Source organism: Polypterus senegalus, chromosome 3 (genome assembly GCF_016835505.1).
Source record: "Polypterus senegalus isolate Bchr_013 chromosome 3, ASM1683550v1, whole genome shotgun sequence".
NCBI classification, from domain to species: Eukaryota; Metazoa; Chordata; class Cladistia; order Polypteriformes; family Polypteridae; genus Polypterus; species Polypterus senegalus.
In genome coordinates, this window is record NC_053156.1 from 271,577,514 (window position 1) to 271,602,020 (window position 24,507).

Genomic DNA, 24,507 nt, shown 5'->3' on the forward strand with positions numbered 1-24,507 from the left:
AAGCCTCGTCTGTTGGTGAGGTTCCAAACATGTGTGTTCCTTATTCCTTGTTGCATTATTCTTGGCATTATACTTCCAGATGAGCTTGCTTTGATTGTCCGCTGTCCTGCACACAGAGCCCACCTTTCCAACTAAAGACAAAATCAAACTTGTTCAATATTTTTGGAGCAAGTCACAGACTAGTTGCTCACAGTCGTTATGCATGTCATATTAAGATTATGTAAGTAAAGGCTTTCACTAAAAATCACAGGAAAAATTGTGTAATGTGACATGTCCTGTAGATCCTCAGATCAGTTTCTTCTACTTGTACTGAGGTTTAGACTGAAACATAAGGGAAGCCGTGCTTTTTCAGTGGAATTTCATGTTTCCAGTGCAAGGACTACAATCAGTAGACTCCTCCATCTGTATGCTCATGTTCACCCATTAAGGTCCACTGATTCCGGCCAATCTTGTTGTGCTCTAAACGAACCAGCGCTCTATGGGTGACTGAGCCATCAGCTCTATAGTGCCCAGACATTGGAAGGCCCTTTATAAATTAACGTGATCAGCTGACTCAATTCATCCTTATAAAAAAAAAAAACAACTTAAAAGTCATTTATTTAGGAAGGTATTGCACTTAAACTGGCATTCTGAACTCTTTCTCAGTTTACCCTCTCTGTCCAGGTGCTCAGGATGATCTGCATTTGTATCACAAATTTTGTTCTTTGTTCAGCTTTTGTCGTAGTACAGTTTGTACAGTTTTTCTCATAGTATGTGTGTTTTTGAATCTTATTAAGAACTATTGTCACTTGTGGACTATGGCCGGCTTGTCATCCCGGCCAATACCCCCAGGACACCAGGTGGAGCTCTCCCTGCAGCATGGAGGTGCCCCGAATACAAGCAGGGAATCATGGACTATGGAGTTTGTCTTTACAGCCCTGCTGGATACCACAGGGGCCAACAGAGGACGCTGCAGGGAGGCCCAGAGAGTCGTATGTGACCTATAACCTGGAAGTACTTTGTAGGCAAAGCGACAAGGGAAATGACGTACTTCCGGGATGAAGAAGAGGACTTTTTATCTGACCCGGAAATGATAGGTAGTCACATGGACTGAAGGATGGGAAACACTTTCGGATCAGGAAATATAAACGGATGATTGGAAATCCCAGCCTTCGAGGTGAGCTGGGTGGAAGGTCATGTGCCTCAATTTATATTATTTAGATTCACCCTACTCTATTTGGCTTAATAAAGCACTTAAGAGAAAAATGTGGCACACTGAAACTAATCATTTTTAGGCTTCAAATCATTTGGATGATATCCTAGGAAAGAAAAACATGCAATATTAAAAACCTAACATTACAGATTAAGAAGCCATACAATTAAATAAGGTCAGAGACTGGCAAGGATTGGTTTCTAATAAAGCAGTTGGGTTGGAATGAAAACCTGCAGCCATTGTGGCGCTCCAGGGCCGACATTGCCCGCCACTGTACTATAGCTTACACTTACAGATGGCCTTGGAATAGTGTTGGTGTGGCTAGGGGCAGGAGTGACAGGTCGCAGAAGGATAAAAGTTGGGGACAGCAAATATGTTGTTCCATTTAATCAAGCAAAAAAAAGGTCCAACAGTAGAAACACCTCTTGGCATCATGTCGCTGGCCCTCTGGCTAAATACAAACAAATATATTCATCTCTCAGCTGCACAAATAGAAGTCGTTCACAGGAGCTTCATCTGGCAGGTTGCTGTGATCGTAAAAGACACTTCCTTCTGGGCAGCCGAGTTCCTAATAGCAGATAACCTGGAAGGGGCGTCGCAAAGTGCACTCACTAGATGGTTTCTCTGCGCTGTGGGGAGAGAAGGAGAAGAGAATGTTAGTGACAGGCAGGTTATGACATACTTCAATTGTCATGCTATCAATATGCTGCTGCTGGAGTATGTGAATTTCCCCCGGGGATTAATAAAGTATCTATCTATCTATCTATCTATCTATCTATCTATCTATCTATCTATCTATCTATCTATCTATCTATTGTAGCAGTAGGGGGCGCTATAGCTCCTTTGAACCCTCAGGTACCACACCAAATCCCTGGTGAAAGTACAATACATATTATTTTTATTATAATAATGTGCACTAAACACCCTCCACTTCACACTACTCATACAATACACAACAACTAATATAATACTCTCCCCTTCTCCCAGACACTTAGCCACCCTTCCTCCCAGCTCAACTCAGCGTCTGGGATTGCCCATGGTCCTTTTATATCTCCTGACTCGGAAGTGAATCCACCATACAGTCCATGAGATTCCTTATCACTTCCGGGACAGATACAAAGTCCTTTTCTGCACCCCGGAAGCACGTCGTTCCTACTGTTCTTGTGACCAGGATGTACTTCCGGGTTATAGGGCACATAGCACTCCCCAAGCCTCTGTACAGCAGCTCCTGGTGGTCCCCGTGGAACCCTATGTTTATAAAATCTACAATGTCCATGAGGCCCTGCTGGAATTCGGGGAACCTCCATACTGCTGGGAGGGCTCCATCTGGCGGATTGGAGGTGTGGGCCGGAATATATGGCCGGCCATCCTTCACACTATCTATCTATCTATCTATCTATCTATCTATCTATCTATCTATCTATCTATCTATCTATCTATCTATCTATCTATCTATCTATCTATCTATCTATCTATCTATCTAATTGAGCCCATGAGATGAAACTGCGGAGCACATGTGTGACAAAGGTCATGCCATTCTGGAACCCACTTAATCGATGCCAGATGTGAGGGAGGTGCTGAAGCCTATCCCAGCTAGCATAAAATGCAAGGCAGTAACAAACCGTGAATCACCAGGTGAACACAGACATGCACACATGCACACAATACTCCAAACACATGCTAAGACCAACTTAGCACTGCCAATCCATCCTGCCTGTCTTTGGACTGTAAGAGGAATCCGGAGCACCTGGAGGAAACCCACACAGACACAGGGAGAACATGCAAACTCCACACAAGGAGGACTCAGGATGCAAACCCTGGACGCCTTTTGACGAGGCAGTAGCACTACCACTTTGCCACTGTGCTGCCTACATTTTAGAAGGTGCTTTACAAAATAAAGGTTTATCGCAGTAGCTTTGTTTCCCAGTTCTCAGTGCTTTTCTTGTCTGCCTTGTACAAACCACAGTTAGTGGCAGAAGCCTCTCAGCCAGTGTTTGTTAAGGCGTACATTTTATTTAACTGTGGATTTCTTTTTCCAGGGCAGGCTTTGTTCAGTTGCAAGGAATGCTAGTATTCACTTTTAGTTTTTCAGTTAATTTCGCTAACTGTATTCTCTGTGTTTCTTGAAGTATAAATCATATTATACTTACCTGTATCCCCTTGGGAAGTGCTTTTGAGTTTTGCTCCTGAGTGATGGGGTAAGGACCACATCAAAGTATAATCGCGTGTTTCTCTTCTTTCTGTTTACTTTGATAGTAGAAAATAAATAGAGTTAAAAGGAGAAGTAATTTCTGGAGCTCCACAAGGGTTTCTAGGAAACGTTCCTCATCGCTGCCTCTGTCTCATGCTGATTAGCGTTAAAATTCAGTCTCCGGGCTCTTTGCATATCACTGCTACTTTCTTTTTTTTTAATCTTTGCATTGAATTTACTTTTTGGTTCTTGTGGTCATTCGGCTTCATTTTTCTTTTGCCTTCAAAATCTGTAATTCATTTATGTTTCCTACTTTCTAACTTTCTAGAGTATCATTAATTGTAACATGAGACTGAATGCAATTAACTGGCACTTTTTGTGTAACATGCATTAAAAGTGAAATCAGAATGAATAGGCACACTGGAACGACTTATACGAGCTGTCAGACAAGAACTGTCTGGGTAGGAGGAAATTAATAGTGTGATTTAGCGCCTGCTCCAGAGACAGTTTAGGATGACAGCGTCAAGGTCACTCCCTTTCTTAAGTTGCTTGCTGGGGCAGCAGTGCAATTGTCCAGGCTTTTCAAGAAAGATAAGCAAAGCAATGAAAAAGCTTTTCTGTAATTTGATGTGATGACAGACATACAAAGGCTCCAATAAACAATACTTTTACAGCATTATGGTGTCGCAGCAATCCTAACACTGGGGAGGGCGAAGGTGGTCAAGTCATAGGGAGTCATAGCCTGTCCCAGAAGCATTAGTCAGTCCTGGTTGGGATGGCCATTTATTGCAGGGCACACACTTTGTTACTTCCAACCTTAAGAATGCCTAGTCAATACAGAGACTCGGGGAGCTGCAATCTATAGCCCCAAGCTCAAAAGGAGCCCTCCATTAAAAAACAAAGTTATATTCCTTAAAATACTGAGTTCAACATAAAAGGCAATTGTAGCCTTCATTTACATCACCTTAGAGAGTCAGAGCCAGTCGGTGGCGTGCACCTGTGTGAGCCAATCGCGTAATGTGGCATTCCCAGCAGCTCACTCCACTAGTCCGTAACTCAGACAGGTTTGATTTTCACTTTAGTCATTGGGGTGAGCTCTTTGTGCATGAGAGGTGACAACCAATGCATGCTCATCTGGAAGTACATTGCATATAATGTACGGACAAAGAATAAGGAAGGAGATGTTTTGGACCAAACAATCAGAAGAGAAGCTTGTCTACCTGGTATCTCATGTTTTACATATCTTGAGAGAAAGGACAGGTCAGGTCAGGTTGGGGATCATGAACTGGTACAGTGCATTGCCGCACCCACCACATGACAAAACAGCTCGGGATCCTGGTTGGCAGACACACGGTCCAGTCCCACCCTCCAGAAATGGCCATCTATCTGCCACAGCCAGGTGTTACGTGGGCGTCCCCTTGGCCTGGTCCAGCAACTCGGTTCCTCAACAATGAGGATCCTATGAGCTGGATCACCCATGGGGAAGTGTGCCACATGGCCATACCTGATGCTCCCTCACAACGAAGGTCATGTGCCTCATTCGGGACTCCGTGAGCAACACAAAGTCAAACCAGTGGTACCCAAGGACTCTCTGAAGAGACACAGTCCAGTCTTCATCTCAGGTCAATGGATATTGTCAATACATACATAGACATAAAAATATCCATACAGTGTGTCTAAAGGTTCTTTTACTTAGGTTCTTAAAAGTTTATATACTTTATATTATAATATAAGAAGGAATGAAGATATTCAACTAAGCCAATTTGGCAAAGGATTAGAGAAAATATAAATTCCACTTTACAAAAGATTCCAGAGAAAATAAACCATTGAGGAAAGGCATATATCCAAACTGAAACCAATGACCACCTAAATGCCCCTACTTATTCTACAATCTTTTATAAAACAATTAGCATAAAATATACACTCTGTTTTAAACTTTCAACAAAACACAACATAGAAAAAGGAAAAAAGGAGCGGCAAAGATCATAATTTAAAACATGGGAAAATGTAACCGACAACTGTGCCAGATTAGTCTGTCGGGCACTTTGTTGATGAGTTTTTTTTTATTTATTTCCTTTTATTCTCAAACACTTATCTGTCAGTTGTATTCAGCTTAATGCACTTATGGAGTTTCCTTTATATCCTATGGTGTGAAAGCATATAATTTTTTTCCTTGGCACTAAGACAAATGTCCTCACTAAGTGCCTCCCAGGTTTTTGTGTTTTACAGTTGAACCCGCACTGTGTCACTGTGCACTTTGAATAATCCGACCTGCTTCTTCTCATGAATTCTGAAGAAGCTCTTTACAGCAAAAATTAAACCTCTTCATTATCAAACGTGGCTGGTTGCCAGCGTAGGCTACTAAATTTTCTCAGCTTTCTTTCTTCCGTCTCTTTTACTTGTTTCAAAGGCCAGTTACCTGTGGCTTTTGTGCAAACACGTATGTAAATAGACCTATTGTTCTTGTCATTGTTTCATAAGGAAAGGAGAAATATATCTGTGTGTTTAATTTGTAACATATTTTAAATTACATGGGTTTTGAGGACAAAATATGTTTCTAGTGGATCTAAGCCATCTGCCTGACATGGTCTTCAACGCAGAGTCATAATACGATAAAGGAAATATCAAAAGTGGAACCAAGTGAACCTCTGACACTTTGGCCTGTCTCTGATGATGAGATTTCTTATCTAAGAGTTTTGTCTAAAGTTGTAAATGCATTGTAAAAAATTGGATCGAGTTCAGAGCAGTGGATCATTATAGCAGTCACAATGATTGTCTAGTTTAATGATGTCCAGGGGGTCAGTGGACTGCTATTGGACTGCTCTCATACCCCACATGCAAGCAAAGCCTTGCTTAAAATCATTCAGCATTGACTAGCTAAAGTCAGCTGCCAGATGTGCAGACTGGATATCAGAATGGCACTCTAATGTTGACACATGAAAGGAAAAAACCCGCATTCAATAAAAAATCGGCATCGGGAATGGCCTCCAAAAGGTTATGAGGAACGATTATTCAGCTTAGTGTGTCAACTGACTCCACCAATCACCAATGACTTTGACTACTTGCACTATTTTATACAGTAGCGTAGTAGAAGTGGCAACATGTCGTATGTTGGTAGGACATGAAAGTCTATGTAATCTGCCCGTCTACTACCTGTACTACCATTATGGAATGTCTGTTCACAGTATGGTGTGCCAGTGGAAAGAAAAAGACAGCTCAGTATCAGGAGAGAGAAGGCAGTGTGAAAGATCATTCAGATAGGTGCATCAACATTATGAATGCCTTCCTAGTCTGAGTTGAAAATGATCAAGAGCTTAAACTGTTAGATAACATTGGAACCTTAATTCACAACATGTAACACCAAATATATTAAAATGATACACCCATTTTTAATATAAAATAGGCAATCACAATGCAGCAAAATATCTGTCATGGACAAAACTCCTTGAGCTTTTCCAATTTACTAATGGAACATTGACCTGGGGCGGCACGGTGGTGCACTGGTAGCGCTGCTGTCTCGCAGTAAGGAGACCTGGGTTCGCTTCCTGGGTCCTCCCTGCGTGGAGTTTGCATGTTCTCCCCGTGTCTGCGTTTGTTTCCTCCGTCCAAAGACATGCAAGTTAGGTGGATTGGCGATCCTAAATTGTGCTTGGTGTGTGTGTGTGTGCGCCCTGCGGTGGGCTGGCACCCTGCCTGGGATTTGTTTCCTGCCTTGCGCCCTGTGTTGGCTGGGATTGGCTCCGTGACCCTGTAGTTAGGATATAGCGGGTTGGATGATGGATGGATGGAACATTGGCCTGTATCTTTACATGCTGATACAACTAAAAGATATACCCGATATTCTATATCACTATGCCTTACCCGTTCAAAAAAGGGGTCACAATGGAAAAAGGAGATTCCGAAGCATCAATAAAAATTGACGACCCGTAATTCAGCATGAGCAGCTATGCCTGCAGTAACAAGAGTGTTCTATATATAGTGATGAGGCATCAGGTTCATATGGAAGGCAAAGCTGAATTATGCAACCTTCAGTGGGAGGATCACGCTAAACGTGACATGAATAATTTTCTCACAATGGGGTACATTGCAGGCAAAAAGAAAAATTAATCTAAGAACCACGTAACTGGAGCCATGAAAGCTTTTCAAAAGGATTCAGATGAGACACCGTGCAATTTAGCTGATCAACAAACTGAAAGGTCTCCTCTCATTTGTGGTATTTATTTATTTATTTTTCTTATGAAACAACAGTACAGATTGCGTTATCATTTCCACTAACCTCAAATTAGCCAGCAGACTCATACTTCGCCTACGGGTTTAGCTTCACACTCATTGATTATTGTTGGTTTGCATGACGTTTCTGAGCAAGATATTGGAGATAAAAATATCTGCTAGCCTGCCATTATTGAGTTGGTTTGTTTATTCTTGTCTTGAAGGCTATTGTTCAGACTGTCTTGAATGTTCATTTCTACACTTTCCACTTCTCTGTGTGCGGGTATATTTATTCACAAACACGTGATAACAATAATGAATACACATTTTCATTTGTCCTGAAAATTAAGTCTTGCTCAAGAGAGTTTAAAATAGCCCTGATGATGAGCTCTGAAGGGCAAACGTTTGTGCTAAATATTGACTAAGAATGCGCCAGCAACAAAGGGTGTGCTATGTATAAAGCCGACGTCACAGAAGTGACAAGCGAGGAGTTGTTTGCTGTGATTCTCTGCTTGTCTCCCCTGTGATTCACACGCTGAGACACATTTCTTTCTAATTCAGTGTGTGCAGACGATGAAAACAAACTCTACCAGTGTTACCTGTAGAATCACCTTAGCATGTCAGCAAGGCTCCCAAAATCCCCTGGGCTATAAGTATGGAAAAATTGTGTAGTGTCAAAACAATGTCTGCGAAGGGGGTTATTAAACTGGAAAAGACATTTATCTTGTTTTAAATGCCATTTGATTTGGTACTGCAGTGAGTATACAGCATTGTGCAATGTAAAATATATTTGTGTATGTGTATATATGTATATGTATTTTTTTCTCTTGTTACATAACAATATCAAACCAACCATACGTTTGTACAGTACTGTACAATACAATAAATTTATGGTATAAAGACAAATTAACCCTTTACTTAAGTAAGTCTTTCAGTCTCCCAGGGCTGCACTAGCTACACACATGTAATAAATTACCAGGGAGTGTGGTAGAGAGTAGGACTTTAAGGACATTCAGAACTTGACTTGATGTTATTTTAGAGCAGGGGTGCCCACACTTTTTCCGCTTGCAAGCTACTTTTCAAATGACCAGGTCGAAATGATCTACCTATATTAAAAAGACTATATATATATATATATATATATATATATTGTCACAGGCGGCTGGGGGTGGAACCCAACAGGGACACCCAAGGGGACTGGAGGAGGGCTGGTGCCTCCTCCCAACCACGAGGGGGCGACCGCCTCAGTTTTGTTGGTGGCCTCGGGTAGGGGACTTAGAAGCCCAACCCTCTAAGGAACCGTGGCCACCGTCAGGCGGCGTCCCAGTGCCTGAAGAACCCTGGAGCCCAGCACTTCCTGCCACACCAGGAAGTGCTGGAGAGAAGAAGACAAGGGACACCCGGAGGGCTTCTGGGTGTGCAGCCAGCATTTCCGCTACACTGGGGCGTGTCCACGGAGGAATGCCGGGAAGCAGCTGGAGCCTATCCGGGGTGTGATAAAAGGGGCCGCCTCCCAACAGTCGAGAGCGGAAGTCGGGTGGAAGAAGGAAGGAGCTGGAGAGAGGACTGGAGGCGGTCTGAAAGAGATTGTGGGCTCGTGCACTAAAAACATTTGTGCATATTTGTAAGTAAACGTGTGTGTGGTGGAAGAAACGATGTCCGTCTGTCTGTGTCCAGGTCCCGTTCACTATATATATATATATATATATATATATATATATATACACTAAGTATACTTTATACATAAAATAAATGTTGTCATACCTTGCATAACTGAATAACCTTTATGGCACAATAACAATTCAATACATTTATGGACACTACAGTATTTCGATTTAATAATCTTCATGTGGGAAAAGGCTGACTCGCATAAATAAGTAGACCTGAATAATGCAGTCAAGGAGCTTTTGAATTCAGCCGAGTGAAAAATGACGGCTGTCGATTAACTGCGATTTTAGTTCCCTCTCCTTTCTCTTTCTCAGATCGCTTTTTGGAAGGAAGTCAGTTTTGTAGTTTTTATGAACAGTTCAAAAGTGCCTTTCCACATTTTCCTTCTTTGGAATAGCAATGATAGATTGACAGATCAGACAAACGCACTTCGATTGTGACATTGTGAGAGAAAAATCCTCTTCCAATTCCACATCCAGCCCATACCCTCCCCAAACAATTTTTTTTTAAATCCCTTCGGTATAAATTGGAAGGCTAACTAGATCACAGCCGGAGTTTTGCAGTAGCTCGCACGTTTGATCGTGCGTGTGGGATGACCAGTGTCTTAGAAGAAAAGAGATCTCAGACTGGCCTCCATGTATGTCAATCAAGTGGCAAATGCCATAGGGAGGATATATAGACTAACGTTTAAAAAATTTTTTTTGGAATGCAACGTGATCTACCTGCACTACCTTTGTAATCTACCGGTCGATCGTGATTGACGCATTGGGCACCCCTGTTTTAGAGAATTTAGGTGAATAAGAATGGTGAACTTGCTGGGCTAAATGGCTTCAGCATGACACAGCCCAACCTGAAGAGAGGCATCAGAAAGGCTAAGAGGGACTACAGGCGAAGGATTGAGGAGCACCTGGACAAAACAGCAGGCAGGTTTGGCAGGGAGTCCAGCACTTCACCAACTACAGGACCAGTCACGGAGCTGCTGAAGGTGACAATGTGAACCACTTCTTTGCTCGCTTTTAGGTGAAACTACCAGAAGCAGCAGCAGCTCACAGCAACATCACCCCTTCCTTTAGTGTGGAGGAACACGAGGTGAGACGCTTGCTCCAGGCTGTCAATCCTAGGAAGGCAGCAGGTCCCAACGGTGTCCCTGGACATGTGTTGAGGAGCTGTGCAGAACAGCTGGCTGGGGTCTTTACAAAGATCTTTAATCTGTCACTGTCCCGGGCCTCAGTTCTTCCCTGTCTGAAATCCTCCATCTTACTCCCTTTACCAAAAAAATCCCCAATAACCTGCCTGACTGACTATTGGGCAGTAGCGCTCACCCTGGTGTTGATGAAGTGTTTTAAAAGACTGGTCCGGAGTCATATCATGTCCTCCGTCCCTCCCACCTTTGATGCACACCAATTTCCTTAAAGGGCTAACAGGTCTACTGAGGGTGCTGTTGTTGCTGCTCTCAATGCTACCCTGTCGCATCTGGAGCACCAGGGGAGTTGCGCACATCTCCTCCCTCAAAATTTGCAAAAACCTCAAGTAAACGTTTTTCACATTGTCATTATGGGGTGTTGTGTGTAGAATTCTGAGGAAAAAAATGAATTTAATCCATTTTGGAATAAGACTGTAACATAACAAAATGTGGAAAAAGTGATGCGCTGTGAATACTTTCCGGATGCACTGTATGTAATATGATATCAACTTTATATTAATCAGGCCTCTACAGGGTTGCCTGCCTTGCCTTTAGTAATGTAGTGCGGATTCTGCAGGAACAATTGTGTCCACCAGTGAATTACTAGGAGTACAGTGTTCTACCAGATATTCTTATCTTTGGAAAGTGGTGCAGGAGTTTAACTTGAAAGTAGTTCTTGGAGAAAGCTTAAAAGCTCCTTGTGTTCTCAGTTTTGGTAAACATGAAGTTAGAAATGGAGTGAGAGCAAAGGACTTATTAGGCAGAAGGAAAATAGGTCAAAGTCTTTGAAAGAAATGAAAATAAGGAAGGATTCAGAGTTTGTTTGTGTCTTTTTGTCTGATAGGGAAATAGCACTGGTTAGTTAAGGACTCTATTTAGCATTTAGGTAGTCCAACTGAAGACAAGCATTATTGGTCCCGACCAGTACTTGGATGGGAGCCCAACTAGGAAAGCTTGTGCAAGTGCTGGTGAGGCCATCAGGGGGTCATATCCTGTGGTCTGTGTGTGGATCCCAATACCCCAGTGCAGTGACGGGGACACTGTGCTATAAAAATACTCTGCACTTCAGAGTAGGCATTAAACTGAGGTCCTGACTCTTTCTGGTCATTAAAGATTCCTGGGCATCTTTCACAAAGAGTAGGGTGTTTAAATTGTCCTCCACGGCCTTGTCCATTCCGCCCCCCAAATCATCCACTGTCACTTATTACCTAACTAGCTCTCTCACCCCTTCGCTCCTTCACCACCTAATAGCTAATGCATGCTGAGTGCACTGGCACAAGAATCCGTCATGGATGCTGCACATTGGTTGTCACTGAAATGGTTCCCCACTGCTTATGTAAACTACTTTGAGTAGGTTAGAAAAGCTCTATATAAATGTATTGAATGAATTATATTGTATTGGGAACATGCTGAATGCAGCCCCAAGGGGACGTGGCCGCTCCTCTGAAACCCCTTCTTAAACAGTGATTCAATGGGAAATCAACAGTTTATTATCTCCTCTTTGCTGGATCAACTGCAAGCCTGCTGCTGGTGTGCCACATGATCTGCATCTCACGCAGGACTTCCAACATTTAAAAGTTCACACCGCAGCTGTCCTTTGTCTCACTGCCTTGTCTATCTTCCCCCAGACATTCTCTGCTATATTCTTTATGCTTGATTATGCTGTATTCGAATAAAGTTTCTGTTTCTTGGAAACCCCGAATGAATCTGTGCAACTTTATGACCCAAGCATGAGAGTATTTATAAATTTTGCTGTTGATGAGCACGTCTACTGGCCACTCTCACCTTCTCTCTCTCTTTCAAACAGGCCTCAAACAAGTTTGTCAATGCTAATTGCTAGCCCTTGGTTGACAGATTCCTAGTCTCCTATGAATTCTTTTTAATTTTGTCCTTAAATGGTAAACTTGGGCTTAGACGTTCCAGCTAGACACATTGAGCTAGAAGCTCTAGTGGCTTATCGCTGGCTTTTTATCTTTCTTTCACTAATTTCTGCCATTACCATTCCAACCTCCGCCAATGTGCATCATCCATGATGCATTCTTGCCCCAGATCACCCTCAGCACGCATTAGCCATTAGGTGGTGAAGGGTTGAGAGAGATAGTTAGCTAATAATGGACAGGGGATGCTTAGACTCTTTCCCTGCCTCCACTCTTTCTCTTTTATACCTAACAGAGTCTGCCGCGCCCTGCTGGCTTCTGCCTTTCCACTTTGGCATGGAGAGTTGCCCTCTTACTTCCATTTGGGTCTTTCGCTCTGTCTCTGTCTTCACTGCAAGTGGTCTCTGAAACAGACCTCTTCCTGCACCTCCCTTAGAGTGGCTCTTGTCAACTGGACACCCCATCACAGTAGACATGACTGCAACACACACATACTGTACATGTAATGACACCTTAAAGTAAAACAACTGTTTCCAACGATTCATTTGTATGGGGATGCATTAGAACACAATTATTGTCATTGTATTCCTTTCTTATTATGTGCAGTTTCTTATGTCTCCGTATACACTTTTGTAAAGCATTCATTTACTATGCTAACTTGAATCATCGCCAGAGCTAAATGCTTATGATACTCCCAAGAGTGGTGGCACCAAGGGGTCTGCCCTGCAATGTAAGCTAATGAGCCATGTCTCTTGTTATCTTTAGCCAGCAGGATTTAATCATTGAGTATTGTGTGTTTCATTGTAGGCTTTCCTTATATGCTATCCTGATTTAAAGTGTGCAGAGTGTAGTTTAAGGAAGTAATCTCTAAAAACAGTTTGTCTTATTCATGTTTCATAGGAGTGCCCAACTGTTTTGAGAAATAGACAGTGTGCTTTACTAACATAATCCTCTTAACACAGTTGTCATGGTTCAAAATTTAACTAGTTGTGGGATATCCCTGTCTTTAAATTCTGACATTATGTCTACGTCTGCTTTATTTTTAGTTAAAATTGTAACTGAATGAGTATTTATGAGTGTTGTCTCAGAAGCTGCCATTATTTTGGTCTTTAAATTATTTTTTACTATAGTCCTATCCTGCACCTGTGATTGCCCAGACAGGCTCCGGCTCCCTGACATTTAGTCATAGTCGTTGGATTGTCACGTGTACAGTGAAACTCTTAGCTGCATGTCTGCACAGCACACAACACACTGTCACTCTCAGCACCATGATACATTACAATGTATTTTTGTATAACCCAACATCACACAAGAACTGCCACAATGGGGTGAAAAATGATAAATATGAACTTTTAAAAGAGGGCTCTGAAAAGTAGAACATATGGATTTTAGTAGAGATGTAACCATGTCATTTAAAAACAGGAAGTTCAGGTTGGATTAAGTTTTAATTTTACTTTAAGAAGAAAAAATCAGGAATTTTGTTAAACAGAATCTTCCAGATTTTCCTCATCTTGCACCCTCATCCATGCAGGAAAAAATATTGCTCAATCTCAAGGACTTAGACTCCATCTCTGCAATATATAAAATCATTTTACAATCCCTCCCTTTCAAAGATCCAAGAGGTCACTGGGAAAAAGATCTCTCAATTAATATATCAGAAAAGGAGTGGAAAGTAGCAATGCAGAGAATTCACTCAAGCTCCATATGCGCAAAGCATACAATTATACAACTCAAAATTATATATCGAGCACATCTGTCTCGACTAACACTCTCCAAAATGTTTCCAGGGCATGATCCAACCTGCGAACGTTGTAACCAAGTCCCAGCCTCACTGGGTCACATGTTCTGGGCCTGCACCAAATTAACATCATTCTGGACAAAAATTTTTAATGACCTCTCAGACAGCCTTGGTGTTCCAATCCCTCCTAACCCATTAACAGCTGTGTTTGGGGTTCTTCCAGTGGGGCTTAAAGTGGAGAAGGACAAACAAATTGTGATTGCATTCACTACACTGTTGGCACGCAGACTCATTCTGATAAACTGGAAGAACCCAAACTCTCCTCTTTTAAGTCAGTGGGAAACCGATGTGTTATATTATTTGAAACTGGAAAAAAGTCAAATACTCAGTTAGAGGATCTGTACAGACTTTTTTCAAAACATTGCAGGATCTAATTAGTAATATTTTAAAATAACCTCATAAAGCACAGAGGAATTTTTTAATTTAGGTATGTTTACAAGCCTTACATTTCACGCTGTTTGGCTTGCTCTCTCTCTTAGGGGTGAGGATCGATCTGTCCTTAACTCAATTTTTCTTTTTGTAAAAACTTGATTGCTTTGTATGAATTGTAATAAAATTAATAACAAGGAAAAAAAAAAAAGAAGAAAAAATGTTTGATGTTCCAACCGTGTCTTAAAACAGTGTGAGAATAATGAAGCTATCTTTATCTACGCTAGTGCTTCAGATATGCAGACTTGAGTGTACTTCATTTTAGTTTGACATTATGTTAAATCAACCAAAACTGGACACAAGGCAGGATACAACCCTGGAAGGGGTGCCAGTCCATTAGAGGGACCACCCTCTGGGCCACTTTGAAACCATCAATCAACCTAGCCAAGCAGATATGGAGAGAACATGCAAACTTCACAGAGATAACAACCCGCCACTGGATTCAAAGCTACAGTACGCCACTGGATTCAGTTCTAAACACTATGTCACTCTAATTTCCATTCATCCATACTTCTGTTCATCTTTTTACCTGCTTCATCCTGAGCAGGGTCATGGGAAAGCTGGAGTCTATCCCTGCAAGCCTAAAATCTTAATGTAAAAAAGGAAAGCCAGTCAGATAGTAGAAGCAGAAGCATGAGCTTGTGGAGCCTTGTTGCTTTTGATTTTGTTCTTACTTAAAAGGTAGTCTTTTGGTTCACTTTTTTATCATAATATTATCACTTCATGGCTGGTGGTCTTTGTTAACATGTTTTTAATCTGCACTCTTAGTTTACTTTACATGTTCCCTATTGTAAAAACTTTGCTATTGTGAGTTTAGTCTAATCTAATTCTGTATTCAGAGTTGTCCTCTTCACTACATCACTTATCAGGTGATTGCTGTTCGAGAATAACACTAACTTTGATAATTAGCTGAGAGCAGAAACAAGTTACTGCATTAGTCTTTAAAATTAGTAGATCATTTGCTATCTTTAAGGCCAGACTACTTATTAACATACTTTTGCTTAAAAAATAAGTCCTTAAGAAATAATAAAAGGTAAAACTCTAAGTCTCACTTAATTCGTTTCAGGGCTGTAGTGGTTTGAAGCACCACTGGTTTGGGCCGTGAGCTGCCACCGGTGGGTCGTGAAGTACTGTTGTTTAATCGGAAAGTTGCCGGTTCGAATCCCATAAATGTCAAAAGGGACTCTGCTCTGTTGGGCCCTTGAGCCAGGCCCTTAACCTGCAATTGCTGAGCACTTTGAGTAGTGAGAAAAGCGCTACATAAATGCAAAGAATTATTATCATTATATTGATAGTGGTGGGTCACTTCATTGACAATTGCACTTGTTTCCCCTCCAGCTCTAATAATTGTGCTCGATTCCCCAAGGATAACAAGGCTATGTAGAAAATGATTGATATGTTAGGTCTCAAAGACATTTAGATGGGGAAATGTGGGTTGCGTCATTACAAAGGTTCAGAAGCACTGGTTTGGAGCCCATCAAGACAGCAACCAACCCTGCACAGGACACATGCAACACTTGCTCCATCGCAGCGCTCACTTTTACAATACAATACAACTTATGTTTTGTATGGCGCTCTTCTTTAGGTGCAGATATAGAACGATGTGAACAATTCTCAGATAAAATACTGCACAACTATAGATTATACTAATTACTAAATACAGAACTGGTACACATGTAAAGGCACTCTTGTTAAAACACACAACAACCAAGGTAAAAGCTGATTAAACATAAATGGAAACCAAAAATATCTGTCCAATAATTAGTTGATGAAATATGGCCAGACAAGAGTGGAGATTAAAATCGTACAAGAGAAAGTCAAAAATAAGGTCACAGTCCTGCAGACCTCAACCAACTCGGGATCCCGGTTGACAACCCCCCAGGCAGACACGCGGTCCAGTCCCACCCTCCGGAAATGACCCTCTATCTGCCGCAGCCAGGTGTTACGTGGGCAACCCCTAAGCCTGGTCCGGCCACTCGGGATCTTACGAATCGGATCACCCTCAGGGAAACGTGCCACATGGCCGGAGTGCCGTAACTGACGCTCCCTCACAATGCAGGTAATGTGACTCATTTGGGACTCCATGAGCAACCGCTCATTCGACACAAAGTCAAACCAATGATACCCAAGGATTTTCTGGAGAGACACAGTACCAAAGGAGTCCAGTCTTTGTCTCAGGTCACTGGATAGCGTCCATGTCTCGCAACCATATAGTAAGACAGGAAGCACCAGTACTCTAAAGACTCGGACCTTCGTCCTTTTGCATAGATATTGGGAGAGCCACACACCCCTTTCCAGCGACCTTATGACCCCCCATGCTCTCCCAATCCGTCTACTGACTTCACAGGAAAAGTCACCAGAGACGTAAACGTCACTGCAGAGGTAAGTAAACCTCTCAACAAGGTCGACACTCTCTCCACAGACAGACACACTGCTGATGGCTGTGCCCAAGAGGTCATTAAAGGCCTGAATCTTTGGTTTTTATCCAGGACACTCGTCAAGCCCAGACACTCAGACTCCTCACTCAGTCTCTCAGGCACCCCAATCAGAGCCTCCACTGACTACACTAATCTACAGCTACACTAAGTCATGCTGGAATTGTATTTTTTGGGATATGAGAGATAGAACTGTAGAACATGGACAGAAATTCACTTGAACATGCGTAGAATAAGAAAATTCCTCACACCAATAGCAAATGGGTATTGGACTCAAATTTAGGTCCCTAGATCCATGAGACATAGCAGCACTAACCTCTGTAGTACTTTTCTGCTTCTTAAGATACAGCAAGAAGAGCAACAAAATGTTAAAAAGAACACTGAATACTGTTTTGTAAAACTCTAACAAAATGCAGAAATTCAATTTAAAAGTAGAAAATAATAAGACATTGATTAAAAAAAGTCAAGGATTTACTGTGCTGGAGTTGAATATTTACTCTGTGACTCACAACCGAAAGCATTCTGTTCATAACAAACCAATGATTTCCATTACAGGTCGTTCTGTCCCAGGCACACTAAAAATGTTTTAGTTCCTTTGACTGTTAAGACGCCTTCTGTTCTTTAGTGCAGTTGCTAGAAGAAAGCACTCAACATGTGACAAATATTGATGAACACTGCAAATGCTTTTACCTGTTTGACAGAACCCCCTGCCCACTAATAGCTGACTACATCCCTGTTTCCCTTGGCAAGTGCAAGAATTCAAACCCTATTAGTGCTGCTGAACATTTGCCTCTTCCTTGTGTTATGAAACATTCTTCATATTTTCTTAATTGACTTTTTCATTTGAGCTAGAGCTTTTCAGGTGGCATTGGGCTGAATGGAGCAAAATATTCAGGATGGGGTGCCTGCTCATCACAAAGTACACTCAGGCACACATCCATTGTCAGTAAATTATACGAGTTCAGTGTAGAGTCACTGGTCAGGCTAACATTCGTGCCTTCGGGATATGGAAGGAAAACCAATGTACCAAAAGGGAAACCCACAAAAGAAAAGAAAAAAAATGAAGCCCACAAACCCACAGGAGAAGACCACCATGTAGTCTGCACACAGTCTCTGGGCTGGGAGTCAAGCCTAATATTTAAGAACTGTAAGACTGTACTGCTTGGGTGACCATGCCTCTTAAACATAACTCTCATATTTTGTAAGCAATTGTTTTAGTGAAGTTATTTTTTAGCAGTTAAGAATTATTTGTATTGCCTGATCACTAAGTCACCTTATCAAGTCACCTTCCAGAGTGGTATTTGTTTGTTACAAGAACTACTGAACCACATTTAGTTACGTCTCTAAGACAGTTCCTCTGTCATTTCTACAGGACCCAAAATGAGAAATTCTTATTCAATAATGTTGCTTGTTGTGTTTCCTGTAGAAATGTATACAAAAAAAAATGTCTTGCCATCATTCCGAAGTTTCTTAATCTACTGTCACAAATTTCACTTCCCTAGTCTGTGTGTTCTGTCACTAATATTCAAAGAGGACTTTGGGTGAAAACTACCACTGGCAAAACTCATTTGCAGAATCGCCACCCAGCACTGAATGGCTGTCTAATCATTCACTCTCATTATTCATTTTCTTAATCTAAATCTAGATCTTAGCTTTGTGCCTGTTTGGGCCTTTCAATTTTTTTTAATCTCTTATGTTTTTATTCCCCATGTTCGATAAGCAAAACAATTTGCACAAAACTGAATTTGCAGCAAAGCCTAAGCTTCACCCACCCCACTGCATATTTAAATGAAAAAGTTCTCTGTCCTCACTAGTGTATTCACATAATTGACATAACTACTGTATACCCTAAAACAATAAAATGACCAAAAATGCGTAAGCAATAATTGCTTGCCTACACTGGGTATGCACACATCAGCAGAAAGAGGAAGACTTCTCCACTCTAGATATTCATTTGCAACTTGCATTGACAAAAAGAGAGCAGCAATGGAGAATTTAAAAAACAAAACTATTTAGATGCCTACAGGTCAGCAGCACAACACAACACAACATGTCTGCCACGTTGGAATCTGGTTTTCTTTTGTAAAGGATGACCAATCGGGGAATGACATGTTGTTTTGAGCATGATCCAATCAGGGAAGGGCAATGTAATAAGCACAAACCAATCAGAGAGCGATTAAAGTCTGTGTTTTCACCCATCCACACTGCAATGCTGGAACGGTGTTTTGAGAAGTATACAGCATTTTCAAAATCCTTCGTTTTAGGAGATTAAAAATGCAGAGGAGGGGAACTACTGTCTGTATTTATATTTGAATATATAGTAGTGAGACTGCAGAGTTTCATTTGCATAAACAAATTTGTCCAACTCTATCCGGTTCCTTGGAGAGCAATATTCGTTAATTTCTAAGAATGAAAAGTAAACCCCCACAGATGTTTGGTTTAGTAAATTTTGAATTTTCTAGTTTCTGAATAACAAGTGTCTTGCATGGTGGCACAGTGGTAGTAGCACTGGCCCTGCAGTAAGTGCAGCGTTCATGTCCTGGGTCCTCCCTGCATGGAGTTTGCATGTTCTCCTTGTGTCTGCAGTGGTTTCATCCCACAGTCCAAAGATGGGCAGGGAGGTGGATTGGTGGCACTAGCGTGTGTGTGTGTGTGCGCGCTGCAATGGACTGGCTACCTGTCTAGAGGTTTTTCTTCCTGCCTTGTGCCCTATGGTAGCTGGCATAGGCTTCACGTTCCTGGTCTGGTTTAAGCATGTTAGGAAATGACATGACAAAATCACATGCAACAAAAATTTTAGGAGTAATTTCACAAAACTGTATGTGAAGCGAAACTCTGCTATTTTGCTCGGTACTATTTACAGTCCTTCATGCTCTTTGAGATCTTCTGTATATTTTCTTCTCCCGTACAAATGTGCTAATTGCTCAACAGGCCTGGTGTTTATAAGTTTTATTTAATAATTTTTAGTGTGGAATTGACTTCTTTGGGCGGCATGGTGACACAGTGCTATGGTTCCTAACTGCTATACTGTCTGCAAGTTGTCTCAATATCATCGGCTCTAAGAAGTTATTATTATCTCATGTACAGAAGGCAGAGAAATTCACGTGCTAATCAACATGTAACACAACTCTACTCTCCAGAGCTATGATCAGTAAATATCACAATCTATATTACCTCAAAACTTCTGTCTTCCTTACCTCAAGACCTCTCTGTCTTCCTTATCTGCTGTGGTTTTTCCTGTTACAGTATATTCCAAAGATGTGGGTATTAGGTTAAGGCCATGTCACATCTTTTCCAGTGATTTTCAGTTGTAGCTTTCATTTATATAATCTTAACAATTCGGAGCAGTCGGCGATGTCCTCCCATGACTGTCAGTCACCTAGTGTGATATACCCAACAATTCAACTTAACTCATCCACGAGTTTCCCCTGACAAAATCAAACTGGTTTTGAGTTTGGCCTTTAGTCATTTGTGGTGGGCACAGCGTGCTTGAGAGCTGACATCAAATGAATTCTCATCTTCAAGTTCAGTGCATATAATGCAGTGACGAGAAGTATAGGAACGCAGTTGTTTTGGAGCTCACAAGCAGAAGAGAAGTTTGTCTGTCTGGTGTCTCGTATTTTGTCTGCAATGACAGAATTGAAAAGAAGAGTTGAGATTGTGGCTGATCTCATTGTACCCATAAACCCTTCATACACTGCTGGCTCCGTCATTCAGCACCCTATTGGCTTTTCAGGAAAATGGGCAAGCATGGCTTTGGTGGAAAGTCGTCATGCAGTCGCAATTTTTAGTCATGTAAATTAATGTGGTCTAGCGACAAGATCACCAAAGTAGTTGGCAAGTATGACATGCAGTCATGTAATGTGACATCGGATCTCATTGACAATACTGTATTGGACCTGCGTGAGTGAGTGTCAGTATGCTCTGTGATGAACTGGCGCCCAGTCCCGCAAACCTCAACTCAATATGATGGGCTGCCTTCACTAATGAAGCTCTGTTAAAATTATATTTTCTTAAATATTAGTTGTAACTGATTAAAATAGTTACTCCTTTGCTTTCACTTCATGCTCATGAACATCACAATTATAATAGAGCAAGACTCAAAAGATAGATTGTTCGTTCTGCTGTTTCAAATTTACAAAGATCACAAAAGTATGCATTCAAATTTAGTGTCTACGACTAATGCACAAAAGCCCCCGCTATATAACTCACATCTTATTATTAACAAATATGGCAAAACAGGACAGCAAGCAGCCCTCTCTCTATTCATATGACATCATTAAAAATTATGTTTTTTTCTTCTTCTTTCGGCTGCTCCCATTAGGGGTCTCCACAGCATATCTTCTTCTTCCATATCTTTCTGTCCTCTGCATCTTGTTCTGTCACATCCATTACCTGCATGTCCTCTCTCACCACATCCATAAACGTTCTCTTAGGCCTTCCTCTTTTCCTCATCCCTGGCAGCTCTATCCTCAGCATTCTTCCCCCAATATACCCAGCATCTCTCCTCTGCACATGTTCAGACCAATGCAATCTCACCTCTCTGACTTTGTCTCCCAATTGCTCAACTTGAGGTGATCCTCTAATGTACTCATTTCTAATCCTATCCATCATTGTCACACCCAGTGCAAATCTTAGCATCTTTATCTCTGCTACTTCCAGGCTCTGTCTCCTGCTTTCTGGTCAGTGCCACCATCTCCAACCCATATAACATAGCTGGTCTCACTACCCTTTCACTCTTGCTGATACCCGTCTATCACAAATTACTCCTGACACTCTTCACCCATTCCACCCTGCCTGCACAACTCTTTTTCACCTGTCTTCCACAATCCCCGTTACTCTGTACTGTTGATCCCAAGTATTTAAACACATTCACCTTCACCAACTCTACTCCTTGCATCCTCACCATTCCAATGACCTCCCTCTCATTTACAAACATGTATTCTGTCTTGTTCCTACTGACCTTCATTCCTCTCCTCTCTAGAGCATATCTCCGCCTCTCCAGGGTCTCCTCAACCTCGTCACTACTATCGCTTCAGATCACAATGTCATCAGCAAACATCACAGTCCATGTGGACTCCTGTCTAATCTCATCTGTCAAACTGTCCATCACTATTGCAAATAAGAAAAGGCTCAGAGCTGATTCCTGATGTAATCCCACCTCCACACTGAATGCATCCGTTGCTCCTACCACAGACCTCACCACTGTCACACTTCCCACGTACATATCCTGTACAACTCTTATGTACTTCTCTGCCACTCCCGACTTCCTCATACAATACCAGAGCTTCTCTTGAGGCACCCTGTCATATGCTTTCTCTAGGTCCACAAAGACGCAATTCAACTCATAAAGGCCTTCTCTAAACTTCTCCATCAACATCCTCAGAGCAAACATTGCATCTGTGGTGCTCTTTCTTGCCATGAAACCATACCGCTGCTCACTAATCATCATCTCTCTTCTTAACCTAGCTTCCACTACTCTTTCCCATGACTTCATGCTGTGGCTCATCAATTTTATTTCTCTGTAGTTACTACAGTCCTGCACATCCCCATTATTCTTAAATATCGGCACCAGTACACTTCTTCTCCACTCCTTAGGCATCCTCTCACTTTCCAAGATTCCATTAAACAATCTGGTTAAAAACTCCACTGCCATCTCTCCTAAACACCTCCATGCCTACATAGGTATGCCATCAGGACCAACGGCCTTTCCATTTTTCATCCTCTTCATGGCTGTCCTTACTTCCTCCTTGCTAATCCATTGCACTTCCTGATTCACTATCTCCACATCATCCAACCTCTTCTCTCTCTCGTTCTCTTCATTCATCAGCCTCTCAAAGTACTCTTTCCATCTGCTCAATTAAAAGATATTATTTACAATTTCACATCAAACAGAACTGCCCTTACAAGAAAGGCCACTAACTTGAAAACCGAACTGTGCTTTCAAGAGTCACTTCATTCCGAGAGGAGGAATCGGTAGGTTGAGTTAAGATCTCAGTTTTGGGACTGCTTTGGACATATCTTCACAGCATATTGCTGTTTATTACATTGAAATGTTTTGTGATTTTTTTTTAAATCTGGAAAGAAGCACATTCTAAAATAACAGATAAATAAGTTAAGAAAACTAAGAAAAGCAAAGATATGATTAATTAGAGACTGCGGGTTTTTTTTTTTAAAACTACAGAAGTGATTTGCTAGGATGAACCCTGAAGTCTAAGCAGTGCCAAACCACTTCTTTTTACACTCAGATCGTAAACCAGACTTTAAATAGCAGCCATTTGTTTTTTGCAAAGCCTGAGCATGATACAGATTCCCTTTAGTTACCATTGTATTATTTAAATGATATGCTTATATACTTTGGATCCTTGTAGTTTGCACATTAAGCTCTAAATGGCCAGCATTACCCTTTATCACTTCCATATGTTTGCTATGTGCTAAAGCCTCCCAGCTGCTGAAGAGAAAGGTATGGCTGACAATTTCTTTCATTCTGGAAATGCAGTGTTATGTCAAGAATGTAGAAAAGTCACCAGAGCTGTTAATCACACTGTCACATAGCTTATGTACTGCCACACTTCATGTGTTTCTTAAAATTACGAGCTAACTTGTCTTATTGGAAGGTTCACTGTCACACAACAAACTATTCATGGCTGACATGACACAATACCTGTATGTTTTTTTTCTAACTTGTTCCCCATGTGTTTTAACAAATCTGTATTATGTGTGTAGCAGGTCCGTAGTTAGTTATTTGTATAATCTATACTTATTCTTACTGAGGATTATTCACAGCATGCTGCGCCTGCACTTAGTGAAGAGAGCAATACAGAAAATAAGTCGTATTGCATTGTGTTTTTGATTGAAAACCCGGACTCCTCTTGGTTTTCTAATATTTTTTCAGCTCTTTTTGTATTTCTTATATTAAAAATGTAACATTGTGAGCTTAAAGCTGGTGGTGAACTATTGAAATGATAAAGATTATTTTGATTAGCTTTTTCTTTATTATTCTTTTCCCTTGTTGCTTCCTTAGCATTATATTAACCCCCGGAAAAACAAGACAAAAATGTTGATTTCATTTCAAGAATAGAAATATTGTTATGTGTAACAGAAACATGTAAATACTAAAACTAACTACTGCACTGGATGCAAATGTTGCGTGTCCACTGATGCAGATTCAGTACACGTCCGGCGTCATGTGATATGTTTAAAAGCAGTCATCAACTCATATCCAGGAGTGTGTTTCATTGTGCACTTTTCTTCTTATAGTTTTTCCTTTGTTTGTGCATGAGAGAGTAGAATATCAGTGCCTGAACTGCACCTTGTGTTACTGTAGGCTACCACAGCACAGGGCTAAGTGACTTCCATATTTTCCCTGACACAAACATTGAAAGTTGCTACATTATGAACCGTGCTTAGAGAGCTAATGTCTTTCTTGTCCTTTTACTTGATTGTAATCATTTTGCCTTTTTTAGTCTTACACCTACATGCACCATGGTGAATAGTCAGGCAACTGAATTCACTAGACCAAGGG

At 41.3% G+C, this 24,507-nt stretch overlaps 1 protein-coding gene and 1 long non-coding RNA gene across 4 annotated transcripts in view; one reads left to right on the forward strand and one right to left on the reverse strand.

The window, feature by feature from the left end:
* The window catches only part of plekha6 (pleckstrin homology domain containing, family A member 6), a 327,603-nt gene that overhangs the window by 62,058 nt on the left and 241,038 nt on the right, over nucleotides 1-24,507 (forward strand). The gene's annotated exons all lie outside the window — the stretch shown is intronic.
* LOC120526174 overlaps nucleotides 1-24,507 on the reverse strand; it is a 32,914-nt gene that overhangs the window by 2,009 nt on the left and 6,398 nt on the right. Inside the window, exons 2-3 of the long non-coding RNA XR_005633084.1 lie at nucleotides 3,343-3,439; nucleotides 1,615-1,821 (exon numbers count right to left, since the gene is read on the reverse strand). This is a non-coding gene — a long non-coding RNA (uncharacterized LOC120526174). The remainder of the gene's footprint in view (nucleotides 1-1,614; nucleotides 1,822-3,342; nucleotides 3,440-24,507) is intronic.